This window comes from Jaculus jaculus, chromosome 1 (genome assembly GCF_020740685.1).
Source record: "Jaculus jaculus isolate mJacJac1 chromosome 1, mJacJac1.mat.Y.cur, whole genome shotgun sequence".
In the NCBI taxonomy this organism is placed as follows: domain Eukaryota; kingdom Metazoa; phylum Chordata; class Mammalia; order Rodentia; family Dipodidae; genus Jaculus; species Jaculus jaculus.
Window position 1 is genome coordinate 117,668,863 of NC_059102.1, and position 17,002 is coordinate 117,685,864.

The following is a 17,002-nucleotide window of genomic DNA, read 5'->3' on the forward strand; positions in this document are numbered from 1 at the left end:
TGTGTGCAGGCATGTTCATCGGGGAGGAGTACGTATGCATGTGTGTGCATGTACATGTGGCAGCCAGTGGTGGATGTCTGGCATCTTCCTCAACTGCTTTCCACATTATTTATTGACACAGAATCTTTCACTGACTCCATAGCTCACTGATTGGGCCACACAAGCTTGCCAGCTGGTCCCAGGAATCCTCCTGCCTCTGCCTCCCCAGTGTTGGCATTTCTGGCGAAAGTTGTCATGCCCAGAATTTATATGAGTTCTGAGGATCAGAACTCAGGCTGTCACATTTTGTATGGCAACTCCTTTCCTAAGCCATAACCCTGACCCAAGAATTTGATTTCTAAAGGAACCTAGTAAAGGGCTGGGGAGATGGCCCAGAAGGTAGGGGTTCTAACTACACAACCATGAGAAGCAGCACCCATGTCAAAGTCCATAAATGGCCGTAACATGTCCTTAACCCCAGTGCTGAGGAAGTGGAAGCAGGAGGATCACTGAGGCTCCCTGGTCATCCAGTAAATGAAAAACAGAGAGCTCCAGGCTCAGTGAGAGACTCTGGCTCAGGGAAATGAAGTAGAGGAGGAATAGAGGACATCCAGCATCTTTCTCTAGACCCCCCCCCCATGCATGCACACAGGGCAGGCACATCTGCAAGCACACGTGCATAAGCCACACACACATAAACACACACACACCACATGCTACACACAAAAGAAGAGGTTTTAAGAATAGTAACCATGAACATAAAAGAAAAAGTGTCCTGCCCTAACCTGTATCCTTTCCAACTTTTCATCTAGTCCTGCTTTAGTGCGCATCATCCCTGATTCTCTGAGAGCTGCTGCCTGCTCTGCCTTTCCAGGTATGCTGAGGTCCGGAAGAATTCCTCAAAGGGAGCCAGGAAGCTTCCAAGAAACTCCCTTGCATTTGGTCAGGAAGGAAACGGCAACTCCTTTTTGAGACAGATCCATCTCTATCCAAGTGAATCATCATTTCTACCTGATTAACTCTCCCAGACAGAACCAAAGGCAGAGATTGAGGAAGTAAGGAGACTAGCACTAGAAGCGGAATTACAATCACACTTTGTCTTTGGGGTAAGAAGCCATTTGTCAGCAATGGGGAGCTTGCCAGGCTGAAAGGACATGGAGCCAGCCAAGTGGACACCCCCAGTCATCACCACCCCAGATGCCAGATTGAGTGAGTCTCATGAGAGAGAGGCTGGAAAATCTCTATTATGGGCCCATCTCCTATTCAGGAGTTGGAAAATACCCCAGTCCTGTAGCTCCGAAGCAGGATTAATTGATTGGTCTCATATGAACCTAAAAGCCGTTAAGAGCAGGGAGGATGAAAAGCAATTCAAATTGCTTTATTACCATTTTCTAGTAAAGTACCAGTTTAGTCCTCAGGCCTACTGTGAAGCAGCAGGTTTCCAGATATCGACTGTGCTGGCATGTGCCGCAGGAAGAGAGGAAATGCCTGGGTCTGGAAAGCAGACACATCTGCTCGCTCTCCAGCAGGCCTGGCGCTGGAGCTGGGAAGGGGGAGTCCCTCCAGGTGCCTCGGGTGCAAGCGGGAGACAGAAGAAGCACTTCCAGTGGAGGCATCTAAGTCTATGGGTGGGGACTCCTCCTTTTTGTTTGAAAATGCTTTATTCATTGAACACAAGAGGAAAAAGATTAGAAATGATTTACAAAGTGGCCTATAGCCCTTCTGTCATGGGACAGCAAAGCAATTAGAGTGACTGCAACAACCATGACAATAATAATCATCATGTCCTGCTTGGACATGGGAAACATTGAGCACTTTACATATTTAAAATCAATTCATCCTCAAATGACTACAAGCTAGGTACTTCAATATTCCCCTTTTATAGAGACATGGGAGAAATAACTTGTCCAAGTTTACCACTAATAGCTGTAGGGGCCAAACTCTAAGCCCAGCCCATCTGGCTGCAAAGCCCTTGACCAAAATCACTATGAGAATGATAACGTTATGGCACAAGGTACTGCCACACACACTACTGGTCCTGGGCTATATACTATGTGAGATTCTAGCATAGAATATCACCAATAAGTCAATCTACATTAAGATTCATAATTTAATAATATTCACCATTTAGTGATCACTTTTCATTTGGAAAGCTGTCTCCTATACATGAGTTTACTCCCCATAAATGCCTGCTAGTCAAGTTTTTCTTATCCACATAAACTAAAAAGGAAGACACAAACATCAGTTGCACATCTACTTACTAACAATGAACCATGCAAAAGGAGCAGTTCCATTTTCAATAGCAACAAAGTAACAAAAATATATATTTATACATATTGGGAGGGGGCGTTCAAGGCAGGCTGTTACTCTAGCCCAAGCTCACCTGTAACTCACTCTGTAGTCCCAGGCTGGCCTTGAACTCACCGCAATCCTTCTACCTCTGCCTCTCAAGTGCTAAGATTAGAGGCATACACCACCATGCCCAGCCAAAGTAATAATTTTTAAAAATATTTTAAGATATTTTATTTATTTATCTGAGAGAGAGAGGTGGGCACACCAGGACCCTCCAGCCATTACAAACAAACTCCAGCTGCATCTACCACCTTGTGCATCTGGCATACGTAGGTACTAGGGAATTGAACCTTGGTCCTTAGGCTTCAAAGGCAAATACCGTAAATGCTAAGCCATCTCTCCAGCCTGAAAATAATAATTTTTTAAAGGACAAAATAAACTGACACCAAAAGTGTGGCCAATGAAAAAATAAGTAAGTTGCTCTTCTAAAAATTTGAAATTTATAGCCGGGCGTGGTGGCGCACGCCTTTAATCCCAGCAGTAGGAGGCAGAGGTAGGAAGATTGCTGTGAGTTCGAGGCCACCCTGAGATTACATAGTGAATTCCAGGCCAGCCTGGACTAGAGTGACACCCTACCTCAAAAAAAAAATTGAAATTTATGTGCATTAGAGACACTATCAACAGAGTGAAGAGTTACAGATAAGGAAAACTATTTTCAGATCATGAGGGGTTGCTATCCAGAATATACAAAGGTACACTGCAACTGTTCAATAAAACTCAGTGAAAACCTGAGCAAAGGACTTGAATAACCTTTTCTCCAAAGGAAACATGCAGATTTACAACAAGCACATGGACAGGTACCAACACCAGCAATCACTTAGGAAATATAAATCAATGCCAAATGAGATACAAATTCATATCCGTTAGTACGGCCAAAACACAAAAATAATAAGCAATAATGAGAATGTGGGAAAAGGTAGAATCATTGTTGACAGTTGATGACAATGAAGAATGTTCTAGCCCCTGTGCAAAACAATATGGCAGCTATTCAAAACTTAAATGCAGATCCCATATCATCCACCAACTCTACTTCAAAGGTGAAATACAGAACTAGAGAGATGGCGTAGCAGTTAAGGCACTTGCCTGCAAAGCCAAAGGACCCAGGCTGAATTCCCCAGCACCCATGTAAAGCCAGATGCACAAGGTGGCACAAGTACTGGAGTTTATTTATAGTGGCTAGAGGCCCTGGTGTGTCCATTCTCTTTCCATCTGCCTCCCATTCTCTTTCTCTCTCTCCCTCACATAAATAAATATTTTTAAAAAGATGAGTTGGAAGCCCTGGAGCGCCCATTCTCTCTCTCTCCCTCTATCTGCCTTTCTCTCTGTGTCTGTCACTCTCAAATAAATAAATAAATAAATAATTTTTTTAAAAAAAGATGAAATATCTAACATTTGTGTACCCATGTTTATAGTAACATTGTTCAGACAGAAATGTGGAGGCAACCCAAGTGTCCTGAATGATAAATGGATAAATAAAATGTGGTATGCTCATATGATGCAATATTATTCTCCATTAAAATAGAAGACTGGTGCATGTCACACCACTCAGATGATTTTTTTTAACATTTTTATTTTTTAAGTTTTATTTGGAGAATCAGAGAGAGATAGACAGAGAGAATGGACATGCCAGGGCCTCCAGCCACTGTAAACACACTCCAGATGCATGTGCCCCCTTGTGCATCTCGCTTATGTGGGTCCTGGAGAATTGAACCTGGGTCCTTTGGCTTTGCAGACAAATGCCTTAACTGCTCAGCCTTCCCTCCAGCTTCACTCGGATGATTTTTACAGACATCATGCTACATGAAGTAAGCCAAACACAAAAGGACAAACTGTATGATCCCACCTGTGTGGAATGCCTATGATAGTCAAATTCCTAGAGGCAGAAAGTAGAATGGTGGTAGCCAGGAGCTGGGGGGAGTGAAGAATGAAAATCAGAGTTTCACTTTGAGACAATGAAATGTTTTAAGGTGAGTGATGGTGAATTGTATATCTTAAAAGAATTGAAGTGATTAACATGCTCTGTTGTTTATGTGTTATATTATCTATATTATATTATGTATATGTGTATATTTATGTGTGTTAATTCTCTCCCCTCTCCAAAAAAAAAAAAAAAAAACCACTATGAAACCCAGATGAGAATAGTTATTCAAGATTACACAGTAACTATGTTCTCAGCACATGGTGTACTAGAATTTCCTGCAGCCTTGTCCAGCAATATCCCTGTCACGGCCATAAACTAAAATACAGCTTATAGTTAAAGAGTATTTGGAAACACAGTTAAATATCAAGTAGATTGGAAGAGATGACCCAAACACATCACTTCCTCTCTAAGTGAAAGAAGGAATTCACATTTAAAATATATAATTGGCTATGTTAGTGATGGTGGTAGAAATGACATCACCCTCCATGCCCTAAGAGCTCATGCTACTTGGTGCCCTAAACTCTATACTCTATTAAAATATCCCAAACCTATTTAACAAACTTGGACTTTAAAACAAAATTAGGCAAGGGCTGGAGAGATGGCTTAGCAGTTAAGGCATTTGTCTGCAAAGCCAAAGGACCCAGGTTTAATTCCCCAGGACCCATGTAAGACAGATGCACAAGGTGGAGCATACATCTGGAGTTTGTTTACAGTGGCTGAAGGTTCTGGCATGCCCATTCTCTGTCTCTATCTGCCTTTCTCTGCTTTCAAATAAATAAAATATTTTTTAAAAAAACATAGGCAGACGATGACAGCAGCAGTGGGCCTGGGCCATGAGGGCAGCGAGGCAGGGACTGGAGTGGCCGCAGGAAGACCAGACCAGCCTCCCCAGCTCCTGCCCACAGGCTGGAGCTTGACAAGCAGGAGGACCGGACTGTGACAGGGGCGTGTCAGGCTGAGGAGAGGGCCAGATCAACCTGCAAGTATGGGAGACCAGACCAGAAACAACCCTGAATTAAGTAAGGGGTCTTGATTAGAGGCCATGATGCTGCTGAGTTTGTCATGAAGTTATGAAAGGACCACCCAGGGCATGTCAGACTATGAATGTGAAATATTCTAATTGTGCTCAAGGAGATATTGATGTATGTTACTTAAAATAAGGACAGATCACGTCAACAGGTATGCAGTCACATGCTAGACAATTGCCCTGCCTCTAAGCTACCTTCTCAGTCCTGTGCTTTTATGTTTTTGTTTGTTTGTTTGTTTTGAGGTAGGGTTTCACTCTAGCCCAGGCTGTCCTGGAATTCACTATGTAGTCTCAGGCTGGCCTCAAACTCACGGTGGTCCTCCTACCTCTGCCTCCCGAGTGCTGGGATTAAAAGCATGCTACACCACACCACACCCGGCAGTCCTGTGCTTTTAAATTAAGTTTCTAGGAAAAGCATTCCCTAAGCAGACATTGAAAGTAAAAGCTGCCGGTGGATGTGGGTCACCGGCAGACTTGAGGTCTCAGCAGGCCTTTCTGCCTTAGTGGGTTAGGCTGGAAAGAGCCACCTCAGCACCATGAAGGTTCACCTGGGGCATGCACGGGAGCCTCCCGGGCAGGCTAACCTGATGGTGGGGTTTCCCAGAGGGGCTGATACTAAAGAGAGTGAAGAGAGAGACAGAAGCGATTACATGCGGGTTCTGAGGGCTCCTGAGAGCACGGGGCCTGGAGATGTGGGGCCCAGTTCCCGCAGGAGGCCGAGCAACAGAAGAAGGAAACAAGAGATGCTAACACAGCGAGCACAGATGTAGCGCGCTCTCCGGCCACAAACGACATCGACACACGGGAAGAATCCAGATGTGCACCACGCCAGCGGAGCTCTGGGGCAGCGCCGGACAAGGCCTGTGGCATGTACTGCGGAACGGATGGAAAAATCATGGGAGACAGCTATACCACATACAATGTCTGTGCCATCCTCTGGGCTCATCCTGGACTATGACTCGTACAAATGCTCCTTTGTGGGAATGATGTCATCTGTGGTGGCCTAGATAATATTTGTTCCACACACAAACTGAAATCTCATGAAGAGAATGGACATGGGAGCCCTGAGCTGGTAGGACATACAGGTTACTTGTTCTGCTGCTGGTTCCTGGATGACAATCAGATTGTCACCAGCCCTGGAGATACCACATGTGCCCTGTGGGACGTAGAGACCAGCCAGTTAAGGATCACACTTGCTGGACACACTGGAGTTGACATGAGCCCATCTCTTGCTCCTGACAGCAGACTGCCTCTGATGCTTGTGATACTTCAGCCAAGCTCTGGGATGTCAGAGAAGAGATGTGTGGCAGATTGTCACAGGCCCTGAGTCTGACATCAATGCCATCTGCTTCTTTCCCAATGGCAACGTCTTTGCCACTGGCTCAGATGATGCCACATGCAGACTATTGGACCTCCATGCAGATTGGCACTAGTGATCTACTCCTGTAACTTCCTATGTGGGATAACCTCTGTCTCCTTCTCTAAGAGCAGGTGCCCTCTCCTTACTGGGTGCCACCACTTCAACTGAAACACCAGGGACACACTCAAAGCTGACAGAGCAAGTGTCTTGGCTGGACATGACAATCATGTCAGCTATTTTGGGGTGACTAAGGCAGACACCCAGTTCTCAGGAGGCAGAGGTAGGAGAAACATCATGAGTTTGAGGCCACCTTGAGACTATATAGTGAATTCCAGGTCACCCTGGGCTAGAGTAAGACCCTACCTTGAGAAAGAAAAAAAAGAGAGAGAGAGAGAGAGAGAAACAGAGAAGGATATTTGTACTGTGAACTGAAACAAATTGTGCATTCCCTCTGAAGCCATTGTCTTTGTTATCTTTTATTTTTCTTGTCTTGGATGAATTTTAAAAGGAAATACGGCAAGAAAAATATTAACCAGAAGGTTAAAAAAAGTAATACTCTGTGTATGTGTGTGTGGTATGCATACCTGTATGTGTGTTTATATGTATGTGGGTACATACATGTCTGCAGGTGAGATAGAGGGAGAGAGTGTGTGTGTAGGCCAGAGGTTGAAGTCAGGTGTTATTCTCAGTCATTTGCCACCTTATTGTTTTTACACAGGGTCTTACACTGAGATTAGAGCTTACTGATTTGGCTGGTTCACTAGATTCTCCTATCTCCTCCTTCCCAGCACTGGGATCACAGGTTACAACCTCATCTAGCTCCATCCCTTTCCAGAGCCTGGGATTTTAGGTGGATTCTGGGAATCCAAACTCAGATCCCCATGCCTGTTTGCCATGCACTGTCCTACTGATTTATCTCCCAATCATTTTTCTTTTTTAAAAAATATTTTAGCTGGACATGGTGGCACATGCCTTTAATCCTAGCACTCAGGAGGCAGAGGTAAGAGGAATGACGTGAGTTCGAGTCCATCCTGAGACTACATAGTGAATTCCAGTTCAGCCTAGGCTAGTGTGAAACCCTACCTTGAAAAAAAAAAAAAAAGTTTTAGCAGGGCATGGTGGCACACACTTTTAATCTCAGCACTCGGGAGGCAGAGATAGGAGAATTACAATGACTTCAAGGCCACCCTGAGACCACATACTGAGTTCCAGATCAGCCTGAGCTAGAGTGAGACTCTACATTGAAAAAAAAAAAAAAGTTTTATATATTTATTTATTTATTTGAGAGAGAGGCACAGAAAGAGAGAGAAGACATGACAGGGCCTCTAGCCACTGCAAATGACCTCCAGATGCATGCATCACCTTGTGCATCTGGCTTACATGGGTACTGGGGAATCGAACCTTGGTCCTTAGGCTTCTCAGGCAAGTGCCTTAACTGCTAAGACATCATCTCTTCAGCTCCCCAATCAGCTGTCTTAATTGTTACTTTAATTAGCTGAGAGTAGGTAGACATCAGTGAGAACCTGAGTAACATTCCAACTGGTTACAGCACAGACTGCATCACCAGCTCTAACTGCTCATTTAAATTCACATATCCTCTGTCCACAAACCCCAGTGTTGCTTTCAGCAACAGCATTGCAGATAGAACTTATTACTGCTCAAAGTTATCAGAAAGCCTAGGAAGGAGATACTTTCAATAAATTAAAATATTAAATTTCCAATTACATTTCTTTCACCCTTAAAAAATTTCTCAGGATGTAGCCTCATGTGTAAAGTGAATTTTAATTGCCCGATTTTTTTCCCACAACAACCTGAATATGGTTATTGATTTTCCTTAAACTGGGTTTAAGTGTTTGGAGTGATGAAAGAGTTTCCTTCTCCCATTTCCACTTAGTCTTTTCATACCTTTTATCCATTAAGGTCACATGCTAACTATAAGGAACATTTGTGCTATCAAGTTCAAACTTTAAAAAAATTACCAGTCTTATAAGTGTGTTTTTTAAGTTCGAGGTTTGTAGGGATTCAAAATAAATATATATATACATGTCATATAATTCCAACCAGCTATTAATCAATTTTACCCTAACTATGGGTCATTTTTCTGCTGTTTGAAAACATTGATGTTCAAGGACTTGAAACCCAGTCTGACTCAAGGGATGTTTTGACCCTCCACTCTGTTTATATTCAGGAAAAAAAAAATGTACTATTTTTTTCATATTTATTTATTTATTTACAAGCAGAGAGAGAAATAGAGAGAAGAGAGACAGTCAGAATGGGCACACTAGGGCTTTTAGCTGCTGTAAACGAACTCCAGATGCATGCACCATTTTGTGCATCTGGCTTTACATGGGACCTGGGGAATTAAACTCAGGATATTAGGCTATGCGGGCAAGTGCCTTAACTGCTGAGAAATCTCTACAGTTCCCCACCAAAATAAGTACTATTAATAAGTTGTGCTAATTCAGATCTGTATATGATTGCTTACGTCTACTGCTGCTGAGCAACCAGGTAATCTGGATGAGGACCGCTGGCAGACCAAAGCAATGCCACCTGAACAAGTTACCCAGTTTGTTCTTCCCTTCCTCCTATAGGGCACAGTTCATTTCCACTCTGAATAAGAAAGGGTTCCTAAGCATGAGCCTGGAAGCACTCCCCAGAGGTTTGGAATAATTGTTCTATGGGTGCCCGTTTGTGCACAGGGTGATACACATGGTGAATTTTTACCAGGCATCTCCAGCATGTTCGACTGTCACACCCATCCTCTTCTCCATGGCCTTCCTGCATCACCTATCCACTCCCAGCAAAACACCATCTTTAGTTAGTTTCCAATAATGTGTGAATTGGTTTAAAAAAGACAAGGGCTGGAGAGATGGCTTAGCAGTTAAGGCACTTGCCTGGGAAGCTTAAGGATCTGGGTTTGATTCCCCAGTACTCATGTAAGCCAGATGCTCAAGGTGGTACATGTCTGGAGTACATTTGCAGTGGCTAGAGGCCCTAGTGTGCCCATATTCTCTCTCTCTTTCTTTCTCTCTCTTTGCCTCTCTCTCTCATCTCTCACTCTTTGCCTCTCTCTCTCAAACAAATAAATTAATTAAATAGTTTACAAAAACACAAGTAATACCTTGCTAGCACTTTTTGTTTTATATCAAAACAGCAATATCTTATTAACTTGTGTTTTGCATGTTTCCTAAAATCTATTAGTTTTTCAATACAAAAAAGTCTTTTTAATTCTTCACAATCTTACAACCTACATAAGCTCTTTCATCATTGCTAAGAAAAATAATATGCTTCTAATATACAGGCACAAAAATGAAGATCAGGGGGCTGGAGAGATGGCTTAGCGGTTAAGCGCTTGCCTGTGAAGCCTAAGGACCCTGGTTCAAGGCTCAGTTCCCCAGGTCCCACGTTAGCCAGATGCACAAGGGGGTGCATGCATCTGGAGTTCGTTTGCAGAGGCTGGAAGCCCTGGCGCGCCCATTCTCTCTCTCTCCCTCTATCTGTCTTTCTCTCTGTGTCTGTCGCTCTCAAATAAATAAATAAATAAATTTTTTAAAAAAATGAAGATCAGGACTGGAGAGCCAGCTCAGTGGCTGCCTACAAAGCCTAATGATCTGAGTTTTATTCCTCAGTACCCGCATAAATCCACATGCACAAAGTCATGCATGCATCTGGTGTCTGTTTGCAGTGGCTTGAGGCCATGCATGTCCATTCTGTCTGATTGTCTCTCTTCTATCCCCTCTGCTTGCAAATAAATAAATATTTTTTTAAATTTTTGTTTTTATTTATTTATTTATTTGAGAGCAACAGACAGAGAGAGAAAGAGGCAGATAGAGAGAGAGAATGGGAACACCAGGGCCTCCAGCCACTGCAAACAAACTCCAGATGCATGCACCCCCTTGTGCATCTGGCTAACATGGGTCCTGGAGAATCAAGCCTCAAACCAGGGTCCTTAGGCTTTGTAAGCAAGCATTTAACTGCTAAGCCATCTCTCCAGCCCATAAATACTATTTTTGATTTGTTTTTCAAAATTGGGTCTCGCTCTAGCCCAAGCTGACCTGGAATTCACTATGTAGTTTCAGGCTGGCCTTGAACTCATAGTGATCCTCCTACCTCTGCCTCCCAAGTGCTAGGATTAAAGGCATGCACCACTACACCCAGTTTTTAAAAAAATATTTTTATTATATGGATAAATTTAGTATGTAAACAGTACATGTTGGTACCATCCTTTCCCTCCTCCCTACCAATTTTCTGAAGAAGCCTTCCTCCTTGGGGATGCAGGTCAACCGCATGGGGATTGTGGGTCATGCATTATTGGGTAAGGGAGAGGCTATTTCTCTATGAAAAATGTCCCAACTTATGGCTCTAACAATCATTCTGCTTCCTCTTATGTAAAATTCCCTGAGCCACACTGGGAGCACTTTAAGTCTACTTCAGTGATAGGCACTTAGGAGCTTCTGTATCTCTGGTTTGGTAGGTGTTGAGTGTCCTCAGTGTCTGTCTCCATCACCCTTGTGCAGATATCAGGTTCACCGAGAAAGCAGCACTCTTGCTCATTTCCCCAATTCCTCAGATGTTTCAGCTGGGGCCAGGGTGGGGTGCACTGGGTCATTTATCTCCTCAGGTCTAGCTCCTGCCTGAAAAAGAAAAGCAGATTATCCAAAGGACAGTGAAGTCAGCCCAGGTTAAATGGGTAAGTATTATTAATTTAGAGAGAATTTAGTGGGTGTAGATCCTCCTGTAGCCCAAGGTTAGTGGGAGCTTGACAATAGAAAGCATAATCATTATCTGGATATGATTCTCACTTGTTTCCCAGTTCCATATATAGTTGCCTTTCCACTGAGTGGATCTGTTGTCCAATTCAAGAGCAGTTGGTTACTCACCATGGCTGTATGCCACTATTGCACTTGTGTGAGCATCATGTCAGGTTGTTTATTTCTGAGTGGCTTAGACTTTGAGTTGTGTGGACAGAAGTTGGCCACTTTCCCCTGGTAGCTCATGTAGCACCTTCTAGCACTAGATGGGATAACTGTCTAGGGACTGGCTCTCCTCCTGTTTCCAACCAGGTCCCTCCATGATCCATGCCAACAGCTTATGGTGTCTTCAGCAGTAGAATCTTACCATTAACCTCTCGGTGGGTAATCAAGTGCAATGAGAGAAGTCTATCTTGTTTGTTTTGGGAGATCTAATAGGTCTCTCTGATCAATAGCTCATTGTGGATGTAGACCACATTCTGGACCAGGGAATTATAGGCCAGTGCCAAGAGAAAAGAAAAAGAAAAAGACAGAGAAGAAAGAGAAACAGAAGAAATTTGAGGTTAGGTTTCATCTCACCCTCTCCAGGGCTCTGTGATTCAAATGCTCCCCCTAAGGTCCTCTTGAGGGTTCCACCTTTATGTCTGACTTCCAGGCTATAGGATTCTATGAAACCAGTTCAATTTGGGTTCACTATGATATCCCCCACCCTTGTCCTTTTCCTTACCCCAAGCCATATCCTCCCTGTTGTCTAAGCCTATTCCAGGTTAGGAACCACAAACAAGTAAGACCATGGAACAGTTGTCTTTCTGTGATTGTGTGAGTTCACGTAGAATGATCTGTTCCAAGTTCTATCATTTTTCTACAAATGAAAATGTGTCATTTTTTTCTTACTGCTGAGTAGAATTCCATTGTGTAGATATACCACATCTTGGCTATCCATTCCTCCAATGATGGGGACCTGGGTTGATTCTAGTTCTTAGCTATTATGAATTGAGCGAGCAGCTATAAACATGGTTGTGCAAATATCTCTGAACTGAGATGTGGAGTTTTTAGGTTAATGCTCAGTAAGGAAATAACAGGGTCTGTTGGTAACCTATATTCATCCTTTTCAGTAGTCTCCATACTGATTTCCATAGTGGTTGTACCAGCTTACATTCCCACCAACAGTGAATGAGTGTTACTATTTCTCCACATCCTCACCAACATTTGTTATCACGTGATTTAAAAAAAAAATATATATATATATAGATAGATAGATAGATAGATAGATAGATAGATAGATTTTTTTTTTGGTTTTTCGAGGTAGGGTCTCACTCTGGTCCAGGCTGACCTGGAATTAACTCTGTCATCTCAGGGTGGCCTTGAACTCATGGCAATCCTTCTACCTCTGCCTCCCGAGTGCTGGGATTAAAGGCGTGCGCCACCACGCCCGGCTCTAAAATATTTTTTATTTTTATTTATTTATTTGACAGAGAAAGAGTGAGGGGGAGTGAGAGAGAGAAAGAAAGAAAGAGAGAATGGGTGTGCTAGGGCCTCCAGCCACTGCAAACAAACTCCAGATGCCTGTACCCCTTGTGCACTGACTAACGTGGGTCCTGGGTAATCAAACCTGGGTCCTTTGGCTCTGCAGGCAAACACCTTAACGGATAAGCCATCCCTCCAGCCCTCATTTGATTTTTTTAGTGTTTGCTATTCTTACTGGGGTAAGGTGGAATCTCATAGTTGTTTTAATTTGCATTTCCCTAGTAGTTAGGGATGTTGAATATTTTCTTAAATGTGTATTAGCCATTTGTAATTCTTCCTCTGAGAACTCCCCATTTAGTTCTCTGCCCCACTTTTGGAGTGGGTTGTTTTTTTATTGCTGAGTTTTTTGGGTTCTTTGTAGATTCTAAATATTAGGCTTCTGTCAGTGGTATAGCTGGCAAGGATTTTCTCCCATTCAGTGGGTAATCTATTGGCTCTGCTTATGGTATGTTTGTGCAGAAACTTTTTAACTTCATGAAATCCCAATGGTTGAGTGTTTATTTAGTTTCTTGGGCTACTGATGTTTTGTTCAGGAAGTCTTTGCCCAGTCTTATATCATGGAAAATGCCTCCGATATTTGCTTCTAGTAGTTAAAGAATTTCAGGTCTTATATTGAGGACTTTAATCCATTTGGACTTGATTTTTATTTATGGCAAAATGAATCATGTCACCAGCAAATAGGGTTAACTTGACTTCTTCCTTTCCAATTTGAATCCCTTTTATTTCTTTCTCCTGTCTTATTACTTGGGCTAGTACTTCTAGTACTATGTTGAAGAGTAGTGGTGAAGACCACCCCTGTCTTATTCCCAATCTCAATGGGAACTCCTTGAGTTTTTTCCCCATTAAGTATTATTTTGGATTTAGGAGCTTTATATATAGCCTTTATTGTGTTGAGATATAAACCCTCAATGCCTATTTTCTCCAATGTTTTGATCATGAAGTGGTGTTGTATTTTATCAAAGGCCTTTTCTCCATTAATTGAGATGACCATGTGATTCTTATAGTTCAGTTTATTTATGTGGTGTATTACATTGACCAATTTCCATGTGTTAAACTATCCCTGCATTCCTGGCATGAAGTCTACTTGATCCAGGTGGTTAACACTTTTGATGTGTTTTTGAATTTAGTTTGTAAGGAATTTGTTCAGGATCTTTGCATCTAAGTTCATTAGGGGTATAAGCTTATAGTTTTCTTTCTCTGTTGCATCTCTGTCTGGTTTTGAGATTTTGATGATGCCAGTTTCATAAAAGGAGTCTGGGAGGATTCCCTGGTCTTCCATTATGTGAAACAGTTTGAGAAAAATTGGTTTCAGTTCTTTAATGAAGGTTTGATAGAATTTAGCTCAGAAGCCATCCAGTCCTGGACTTTTCTTTTGGGGAAGGTTTTTTATTACCTTTTCAGTCTTCATGGATATGATAGGTTTTGTTAGGAGATTAATGTTCCCTAAATTTGGTTTGGGTAGGTGGTATGTGTCTAGTAATTTATCCATTTCTTCCAGATTATTTAATTTTTATGGATTACATGTTTTGGACGTATGCCCTGAGGATTCTTCCAATTTCATTGATGTCTACTATGATCTCTCCTTTTTTACTTCTAATTTTATTAATTTGAGACTGTTCTCTATTTTTGCTTGATCAGTTTGGCCACGGGTTTTTCAATCTTGTTTATTTTTTCAAAGAACCAGCTCTTCATTTCATTGAGTTTTTTTTAAATTGATTTCTTAGTTTCCAATTCTTTAATTTTTGCTCTAATCTTGATAATTTCTTTCCATCTGGAACTCTTTGGGTTGGATGCTTCTTGTTTTTCCAGTGCCTTTAGGTGGGCAGTCAGGTTATTAATTTTGGAATCTCTCTATCTTTGTAATGAAAGCATTTAGAGCTATGAATTTTCCCCTTATGACTGCCTTCATTGTGTCCCATAAGTTTTTGTAGATTGTGTTTTTATTATCATTCAACTCTAGGAATTTTACAGTTTCTTTTTTTTATTTCTTCCATGAACTATTCATTGTGTAAAAGAGTGTTGTTTAGTCTCCAGGAGCTGGTGGAGTTTCTGCTATGTCTCTTGCATTGTGTAAAAGAGTGTTGTTTAGTCTCCAGGAGCTGGTGGAGTTTCTGCTATGTCTCTTGTTGTTAATTTCTAGCTTTGTAGCATTGTGATCTAACATGATGCAGGAAGTTACTTTAATTTTCCTGGCTTTATGAAGGCATGCTTTATGGCCTAATATATGGTCAATTTTGGAGAAGGTTCCCTGCTCTGCTGAGAAGAATGTGTATTCTGTAGAGTTGGGGTGGAAAGTTCTGTAGATATCCTTTAGGTCTAGTCGATCTAGATGATGTTGAGTTCTCTTATTTCCCTGTTGATTTTCTGCTTGAATGATATGTATATTGGTGATACTGGAGTAATGAAGTCTCCTACTATGATGGTGTTGGTGTTTATTTGTTTTTTATTGTTGAGTAGATTTTGTTTTATAAACTGTGGTGAACATGTGCTTGGTGCATATATATTTATGATTGTGATGTGTTCATGTTAGATCATTCCCTTGATGAGTAAGAGGTGGCCTCCTTTGTCCTTTTGATGACTTTTGGTTTGAATTCTATTTTGTCAGATATTAACATAGCAATACCTGTTTGTTTTCTTATTTCTATTTGCTTGGAATATCATTTTTCAACAATTTACCCTGAATAGATGTCTATCTTTAGTAGCGAGGTGGGTTTCTTGAAGACAGCACATGCAACAGTCCAGTTTTGTATGTGTATGTGTGTTTGTGTGTGTGTGTGTGTGTGTATGTTTATTTATTTATTTGAGAGTGACAGACAGACAAAGAGGCAGAAAGAGAGAGACAGAGTGGGTGGGCCAGGACCTCTAGCCACTGCAAATGAACTCCAGATGCATGTGCCACCTTGTGCATCTGGCTTATGTGGGTCCTGGGGAATTGAGCCTCAAACCAGGGTCCTTAGGCTTCATAGGCAAGCACCTAACTGCTAAGCCATCTCTCCAGCACCAGTTCAGTTTTTTGATCCACCGTGATAACCTGTGTCTTTTGATTGGTGAGTTAAGATCATTAATGTTTAACATTATCAGTGTGAGGTTTGAATTAATCCCTGCAATCATTTGGTACTTTATGGGGTTTGGTGCTTTCTTGTGTTTTGTACTATTTTGAGGATGGTCAAGTTTGGTTATTGCGATCTTCTTGTTGGTTCTTGAGATTGGTTGTTTGTTCTGTGTGGAGTATTCCCTCAAGTATTCTCTGTAGGTTTGGCTTTGTATTCATATAATGATAGAGTTAACTTTTTTCATGGGAAGTTTTTCTTTCACCATCTATTATGGAGCCAGTCTATTATAAGGGATACTTTTGCTGGGTAGAGTAGCTTGGAAGCCATAGTTTTTCAGACTTTTAAAGATTCCATTCCAGGTCCTCCTGGCTTTCAGGGTTTCCATTGAGAAATCTGATGGGGTTGCCTTTGTATGTTTTAAATTGTTTTTCTCTTGCTGCTTTTAACAGTCTCTCTTTGTTTTCATTATTAAGAGTTTTAACTATGATGTGTCTTGGAGACTATCTTCTTTGGTCCTGTCTATTTGGTGTTCTGTGGGCTTCTTATATCTGGATGGGCCTCTCTTTTGAGAGATTTGGAAATTTTTCTTCAATAATGTTGGGGAATACAGTCTCTATGCCTCTGGTCTGGATTTCCTCTCCTTCTGGTACACCTATGATCTGGATGTTTGGTCATTTTAGGGTGGCCCACAGTTCCTTTGTATTCTGTCCACTTGATTTTTTGAACTGAACAAAATTTTTGGCCTCCTAATCATTTTCTTCTGTCTTCTCTTCCAAGTCATAGGTTCAGTCTTCCACATGAGTAACACTGTTATTGAGGGGTTCTAGAGAGGTTTTCATAAATTCAATTTGATTTTTGTTTTCTGTTATGTTGCTTTATAATCTCCATCTCTTTTTTGAGGTATGATTTCAATTTGAATTCTAACTTTCTTGATGCTCTTGTAGTTCATTCTTGCATTTGATCAAGTCTTCATTAAGCTTAATGAACTGGTTGTTGAGATCTTGACTTACCTTCAATTTATTTAACTCTCTT

The 17,002-nt window shown here is 41.7% G+C and overlaps 1 pseudogene; it reads left to right on the top strand.

The window, feature by feature from the left end:
• The first annotated feature begins 3,308 nt into the window (after positions 1-3,308).
• Positions 3,309-17,002, top strand: part of LOC101596520 — a 165,206-nt pseudogene continuing 151,512 nt past the window's right edge.